Below are 7806 nucleotides of genomic sequence, written 5' to 3'. Positions count from 1 at the left end.
CCCTCTTTCTGAATTGCTGTCACTATTAATTGTATTTCTGTTTATAAAAAATAAAAAAACAAAAAACAAAAAACAAAAAAACGAAGAAGGGGCAATGGTGGTGGTCATGTTGGCACGCCGGAATACACAACTGTGATGGTGGTTGTGCGGTGGGTATGGTGGTTATACCGTTGGCACGCCGGAATCAATGGAGGTCACCGGACAGTTCGCTGGAGTTCCACCATATGCCCCAATTCTACAGAATTGGCCAAAAAGCTTTCTCGAAGATCCCTTTAATTCACTAATGAAGAAAGAGATTCTTATCCTCAAATACTGCTATGAAGCTAAATGTTGGGGTGACGCAGTCAATGTGCTTGTCAAATCTAGTTTCATTCCATTTAGTTAGCCAGCAGCATACTTGTGTTGTGGGGTTTTGTGTACATTTTTCTTGTAAATGCCTGAGCAGGAATTCTTTTGTTGTGTTTATAGATTTTTATAATTCCTCATCTTTTTTTGTGATTTGAAACTTCACCCAAGTTTATTGATCGTAGGTGTTGTTAGGAAGGTCTCCATTAAAATTGAATGTTTGCCGTTTCCGGACTGAATCACACAAGACCGAGGCTCATTGGATTGAAGCATGCAGTCACGCTGTTGATGAAGCATTACGTTGATCGGATTAAGTAACGAGGCTAACCGGACTGGACTGAGCTCGTTGGTGCTCTGACACTCGTAGCGCGGACTGTCACTGCTTTTGGGAGCTTCGTCGGAAACTGTTTGATCGCCGGCGTTGAATGCAGGTCTCGGTGTTCACAGTATGGTCACGAAAATGGGTCTCGTTGTTCACCGGAATTACATGCGGCTTGAGCTTGTTGTTTGCACACTCTGAAGCTCGCCGCAGGTTGGTCGACGTTAAAACAAGGTGAACTTCTCAAAAGTTTCATGACCCCTGGAGAGGTAAGGTTAGAGTAAAGAGACTTGGTACAACGAGGGGTATAAGGGTCTAATACATTAAGGGTGAAAATGTATTTGAAACCATAATGGGTAATTTAGGTATTTTATTTTATCAATTAAAAAAAAAAAAAAAAAAGGGTGTTTAAGCAAATTTAATCAAACTTCAATGGGTGTTATAGCAATTTTGGCCGAAATTTAATGTGACAGCAATAAACGCATGTCGAAAGTTGGAGTATGGTTACATTTTTTATTATGTCTGTATTTGAGTTGGGTCCATCCTTGGGCTTGATGGTTATTTTTGTGTAATTAATTTTGGTTTTTTTCGGGTTTTTCCCTAGCTGAGCTTTCAGACTTTAATGCCCCAATGTGTGATTGGGCTGCATTATCATTTTGTCTTGCGCCGTTTGGGCCTGATTTTGTTGGCCCTTGGGCTATATATGTTGGCTACCACTATCTAGCCCTTTTATTTTTTTATTATTATTATTTTTTTGTCGTTGTGGAAGTGGGGCAAAAATTACACAAAAAAATTGGATTTTCTGTACAAAAGGAAAGTGAAGGGTGAAAAATATTATGAGGACAAAATTGCAAGTTCAAGTACAGAGTTTATTAAAAATAAATAAAAACTTTACTTAAAAAAAATTAAAAAATAGATAGTAAAAGTCTTGTCCTTTTTCTTTGTTGTTAAGTGGATTTCTTATAGTAGTAGTATAATAAAATAAGATGTCCTTGAAGTTGAATCCATCATCGAGGTTGGAGCAGTTGTTGGTGGGCCACCGTTTAGTAGGTTAGGCTCTTTTAAGTTGTGTTATGGCGCGATTTGTATGATGGGTGTTGATATTTGGAAAGTCCTTTAAACCGAAGACATAAACAACCTAAAGCTAAGGGTTATCCCTATCAGCATCTGATAACACATTAGGGCTGATTCACGTTCCTCTAGAAAGAGTTTGGTCATTCAACCAGTGTTCTTCAATTGGTAAGTAAAATTAGATGGAATGGATGAATGAAAGATCCCTAAGAAAGAAGTAAGAGAAAAGAAAAGAAAAAGTTTTAATAATTATTTTTATAATTATATTTAATAATATTTATAATATTGTAATTTATTAATATTAATACTTTAATTTAAAACTTGTATAATTTATGTTAGTATTTAATTTAAAACTTTTATAATAGTTCATATATCTTTTCTTACGTCTTCCGCCCATTTTTTGGTGAAATGAAAATTTGTAAGATGAAAAGATGGATCTATCATTCCTATTCTCTTTTTGAAAAGATAGATCTATCATTTTTATTCTCTTTTCTTTCTTTGTATCATCTCTACCGAACAAAGAATGTTTGTTCATTCTTTTTTATTTTCTACCCACATTTCTTCTTTCCTTCCTACCAAACACAGCATAAGAGATTTCAACAAAGCGATAAAAGCTCGAAGGCCACCTTATACTTGTTGAAGGATATAAATATAAAAGTTACACCTTCTCTAACAACTTAAACTTTTGAAATAGATGATTTTTAACATGGTATCAAAACCAAAGGTCTCGAGTTCAAATTTCACCGTACCCTAATTAAAAAAATTTAAAAAAAAAAACATTGGAACAAAAACGTTGAAGAATATAAATATCTAACAGCTTAATCTTTTAGATTAGATAGTTGTTAACAATACTACCTGTGTTCATTTTTCATTGAGTCATTACATGTTTTTGTAATTTTATTAAAATTTTAATTATTGAGAGAAAAATAATTATTTTTACCGGCAAACTTGGAACAAAATAATAATGGATATTAATTCAAATGCTATGATTCCTTTTTTTAAAAGAATTTTGGAGGATGAGTGTTCAAGTCTACTAGACGGAGGCAATGTTGTGTGGGTGTGTGTTTTTTTACTATCCAGAAAGATAAATATATATAGGGTAAAGTACAGTCACATCCCCTGAGGTTTGGCAAAATGACACTTAGAGAAAAGTTACCTCTTTTTTGGACAAAGACACCCCCTGTTCAAAAATAAACAAAGACACCCCTTTACATGAAAAATTGACCAAATTACCCTTTGATCGTTTAGGAGACTTTTTTAACTTTACAATTTAATAAATTAGACCAATCTACCCTCATGAATAATTTATGCATAAAAAAAAAAGTAAAAAAAAAAAAAAAAACTTTACATTGTTCACTTTTCTTTTTTCTTTTTTCTTTTGTTATTTACTTTATAAATGTCCCAACTTTTTATAAATGTAGACGCCTAAAATGATTTTTTGATTCAATACATATATTTCAAATAAATTATATTCTTGAGATTTGGCAAAAAGACACTCAGATAAAACTTACCTGTTTTTTGGACACACACACACACACACACATATATATATATATATATATATATATATATATTGGACCAATATCTATAAATCATATTTCATCATGTGTAATTGAAATTTTATGCAAACAAACAAACCATGCATCATGATTTCCATGAGGCTCCCCGGCCAGCAACCCATAAACAGCCAGAGGAAATTTGGACAACACTTGAGTGAATAATATGTGCATGTGTGTTTTTGTGTGTGTTATAATATACTATATATATATATGTATGTATGTACACTTGTGCATGAACCTACATGCATGGTCTGGATAGATGGCTGGTGGGGGCACGATGTTTTGATGAATGGAGCCCACATGGATGCGTGGGATTAGGTTTGACTTGGTGAGATGATCAGCACATTTGACATCATGATTAAGGGAAAGCTGCTGATACTTGATCTACTGTGGTGGATAAACATGCATGGTTTTAGGCTTTTTAAAAAAATATGTTTTTCTGGAGGAATATCATAGAAAGCTGACTCATAATGCCTTCACTTTTGCCATTATCTTCTATATATATATATATATATATATATATATATATATCTCCACAAAAAGTAGATTAATTAATATATAACAATATATACTTAATTATTCACTAAATTAATTAACCCTAATGATGCTTACTATAGTACAAAACACTTGAGGGGATGGCCTGCATGAACAATGATCAATGTATGGAACTTCCAACTGAGTTCTCGAAACTTTTTCCAAGCCATGGTGTGAAACCCTAGCTAATAAGATATTTGATTTTAGGCTTCCAAAGTCATACTCATATTTGGCCACTATTACTCTACTTAATCTCATGCTATTCTCTCTTTTTTTTTTTTTTCTTTTTAAAACTCTGCATGTTCTTGTTATTTGGAAGAGATAATTAATTAATAAGTAATAAGTAATGGTATTGTCTTCTATTTAAAGGAGTTGAGTGTTTGAATTCAGGTAAGAGCAATATTGCAAGCGGTATACGCGTGATTACTTGAATAAAGATAAAATTACCATCAAGTCCTACTTTTATTATTGAAAAACAAATAAGTCCAAAATAAATTTCTTTACTTGAATAAAGATAAAATTACCATCAAGTCCTACTTTTATTATTGAAAAACAAATAAGTCCAAAATAAATTTCTTTAGGACCAATAGGTCCTACTGTTCCGAAAAAAATTCCATTTAAGTCCTAAATCAAAAAAATCTTCCATTTATACCCTTACTAAATTATATACTCTTACTAAATTAGATATAGATATAAAATTTGAATAAATCATGCTAGTGTGAATGGAAGGATGTAATTAAGTAATGGTATATGCGCAAAAAAAATTAAAAATTAAAAATTAAAAAAAGAAATGGTATAGACAGTGATTTTTATATTTAGATATGCACTATAATTACCAAAGTAGGGGAGAGGTTCCCCTTATTATTATTGTTATTTTTTTGTATAAAAAAAAGGTCAGCTTTCTAGTTGACTTATCCCAGAAAGTCTGGCAAATTTAGAGGTGGGAAAGGGAATCCTATCCCCTCCCACAAAGGAGTTTATGAGGATTCTTTCTTTGTTAATGGATCTCTACTCATTGCAGTGAAGAGCTCTCTCTCTCACACACTCTCTCACAAATTGGGAGGCATGTGTGCTCTCAAAAGTAGGGGTGAAATGAAAAGGAGTCACTGTCTTGGTTCCTAGTTGATGTTCTTTAGTGGGGAGAGGAATAACTTTTGCCATTTTAAAAAGATAGGGCATTTTTTTTTTACTTTTAAAAGGTTGTCTTTTTGAGGAGGGTAGTAAAGTAAAGTGGAGGAATAGGGAACTCCACTCAAAGACCTCCTCCCTCTTAGCAGAATCATATATGTTTGGTCTGTGTGTGCGTGTGTGTATCTCCAAGTCATGTGTTTTGTGCATGACCCTCTTGATCATAGTGCACTATTTCAATACTCCCAAGTTGAGGAGGAGAGAGGAATCAAGATTCTCAAGAAAGTATACAAAAGTGAATCATTTTGATGCCCCATTCCCCCCTAACATTAATTCAAATTGGGTGGAAAATTCTTCCACCACTTGAAACCTAAATGGTTTAGTTTTTCAACCAACAAATGCCACTCTCTCAACCCCACTATATATTTGTTCTATACACACACACACACATATACATATACATATATATATATATATATATATATTATGCTTATACTATTCTGAATTATAATGGGCACATTTGGACTCAACTTCAGACACCTAGATACTGACTTGTAATGGTGACTTCTAGAATCATTTCAATGGTCAAATTAGGGTACATATACTGTAGAATCTATCTTTTTAACTCTATTTTATTTTTTCCACTAGTTTTCAACTACCCTCTTCAGCATATAGCATTTTCTTTCACTTTTGAGATTATATATTCAACTTTTTCTATGAAAAAGTTAGTGTGTTTGTATTCCAACATACAGTTAGAGTTGCTTGAATTGATAAAAATAAACATTAGGATAGGGTATATAATTCATTTTCTTATATTTATTTATTTTTTATTTTTATTTTTATTTTTATTTTTTGGACAATGGGTTTATATGGTCATGTGCTTATTGAATATTAAATATTAACAGAGAAAAACAAAAAAGTTCCAAGAATTTGACATTTTATGCTCACCGACCAACTAGTACATGAATATTATCAATGGTCAACTATGAATGTCATTTTTCCCTCCAAGAACACCTAATATGGCTTAGTTGGGAATTCTACAGTGGCACTTCATTAATATTCATATATATAGAATGAATTTGGTCATACATATATATAGGCAGCTTGATTTTTTGGTTCTACCGAACATTAAATACATCTTTTATTCATTTAACATATGCTAAGATATATATATATATATATATAAAAGAAATTTTTGACTTAGATAAAAAGACAAATTTAATCGAGCTGGTCAAACTCGAGGAAAAGTTTTCTTTTTCTTGTTTTTTTTTTTAAAAAAAAATTCATGATAGAGCGACACAAACACATGCATTGCAGTTGGAAAAAAATTCAACTTATGAGCTATTATGAAAAGTTGATATGTGATAATCTTTTTTGACCATAAAATGCCAAATCTCAGGACTTCCATTAAAACCATAATTAGGTTGTTAACACAAACAAATTAGTATAATTTGATGGAACATGTGAAACGAAAGGAAAAAGAAATTATATCATCGTTTTTAATTAGTGTCAATTTAACATAAGATCCACTTTTTAAGTGCAATGTCAAACACAAGTATCAATAGCCTGCAAATTAAGTTCTTCTTATAATCATTGTTTAAACCCACCATATCTGTACTTTTAACCATTAAATCAAATTCATCCCCCTACAGAGTAATAAAAATTTAAGTGAACAAATGAATTTTTTTTTTTTTTCGTTAAGGTAAAAAGAAATAATAATAAAAATAAAAATAAAAAGAAAAGTAAAATTAATGATGAATACATATGATGAAGATTTGGTGTAAAAATGTCAACAAGGGTTGACAGAGGGCACCACAAGACAACTCATGTGATGATGTGCACGTGTGTTAGTACTTATCAACTCATGTGTTTAATACATCATTCAGAAATCCCACCATTTTGACAATTTTGACCCATGCCCAACATTCATACCTCATAATAATAGAGGACCACTTTATTTATCGTAAGAAGTCATGGAAGTACTATTGGTAGGAATGGCAACGGGGCGGGTTTGGAGCGGGTTTCCCTAAATTTCGCCCTGCCCCTTTTAATTTTTGTCAAGTCCATGCCCGTCCCAAAACCCGCGACGAGTTGGATTTTCAAATCCAACCCCGCCCCGTTAGGAAATACTGTGCCCCCGTACCCGCCCCACTAACAAATTTTTTTCTCCCACTTTTTCGAACTTAAACTCCTGCTATTTAAATGTGCAAAGCCTAGGAATGACACAACATAAATAAAATTATGTATCCTAATAAAAATAAAAAAAATAACATGCACATAACATAATTCAGAGAACATAATAAACAAAAATAAAAGTTTAATACAACCAAATCACAAGAAGTTCTAAGCTCCAACTTTCACCATAACCAAAACAAAAGCAAATTTAATACCAAGTTTACATCCAAAATTAAGATTGTAAGAGATGGGTAATTGGGTAAGCCGCTAAAATAACTTATTAATATATATATATATATATATATATATATATATATATATATATTAAATATAGTTATATGCGGGGCGGGGCGGGGCGGGGCCCCTAGGATATGTATATTGAACCCTTACCCGCCCCGTGACCCTCGACGGGTACAAAATTTGTATCCATGTCTGCCCCAACGATATAACAAGTGTTCCCATATCCGTTATTAATGGGGCGGGACGGGGCGGGGTCCCGGCGGGGCGGTAAAAATTGACATCCCTAACTATTGGGATTTTTTTCTCTTCTCGATTTGTATATGCATGTATGTGTGGATGATATACATACATATGTATCATAATAGGGTCACTCTATTCATTACAGCAAGTCATGTCCGGAATTAATATTGATAGCGGGTCCATCAACGTAATTGT

The sequence above is a fragment of the Cornus florida genome, unplaced genomic scaffold (assembly GCF_030987335.1).
Source record: "Cornus florida cultivar Cherokee Brave unplaced genomic scaffold, ASM3098733v1 CherokeeBrave_3.0.0_Hap2_Chr08, whole genome shotgun sequence".
In the NCBI taxonomy this organism is placed as follows: Eukaryota; Viridiplantae; Streptophyta; class Magnoliopsida; order Cornales; family Cornaceae; genus Cornus; species Cornus florida.
This window is presented reverse-complemented; position numbering follows the sequence as displayed.